The 682-nt window shown below is 34.8% G+C and overlaps 1 protein-coding gene across 3 annotated transcripts in view; it reads left to right on the forward strand.

Moving 5' to 3' along the window:
* Positions 1-682, forward strand: part of xpo1b (exportin 1 (CRM1 homolog, yeast) b) — an 18,142-nt gene that overhangs the window by 2,835 nt on the left and 14,625 nt on the right. The gene's annotated exons all lie outside the window — the stretch shown is intronic.

Below are 682 nucleotides of genomic sequence, written 5' to 3' on the forward strand. Positions count from 1 at the left end.
GCTGGCAGAGAATGAATGAGCATTTTCAATAAAACTGTTGTTTTGTTCAGAGTTCAGACCAATGCGAAAATCGACCCATGTTTTTACCCTGCAAACACGCAGATCTTTAAATGTGAACTGGTGGATCGATAAGAAGACAATGCATTAAATCTAAACTGTATAGGGGTGTGTGATATGTATGGTCTGCGCTAATATCGTAATTGTTGTTTTAAGGATGTGCGATTTGATATTATCGAGTATATCGCGAAAAGCAAACAAAACGCCTATTGTATCCGCACATACATTACATGATGAAGTCTAGCAGGTTAGACTAGTGTGTGCGCATGCGCAATTATAGTGTGTTTTTTCACTAAACAGTCTATTAAAATGCATTTAGAATTATCACATAATTCAAGATATGGGGCAGAAAATGTATGTATTTATATAATTTAATATAGTTAATATCACGAAGAGTGCCGTTTTTTCTCCAAGTCAGCATGATTACAAATGTGATATTGATTTTATACAACAGTTCAATAAACAAGAAGTTAATATTAAGAGACTTACGTTTTAGACACCATATTTCCTGTTTTTGCTCTATTTCTCCAACAAAAGTAATTTCAAACACAGCCACAGAGCTGTTTTGCGTCTCTGAGCAACACGACAGTGTTTCGTTCCTGAATGAATCAACCGTTTAAATGAT

Source organism: Sinocyclocheilus rhinocerous, unplaced genomic scaffold, assembly GCF_001515625.1.
Source record: "Sinocyclocheilus rhinocerous isolate Xijiao unplaced genomic scaffold, SAMN03320098_v1.1 scaffold749, whole genome shotgun sequence".
Lineage (NCBI taxonomy): Eukaryota > Metazoa > Chordata > Actinopteri > Cypriniformes > Cyprinidae > Sinocyclocheilus > Sinocyclocheilus rhinocerous.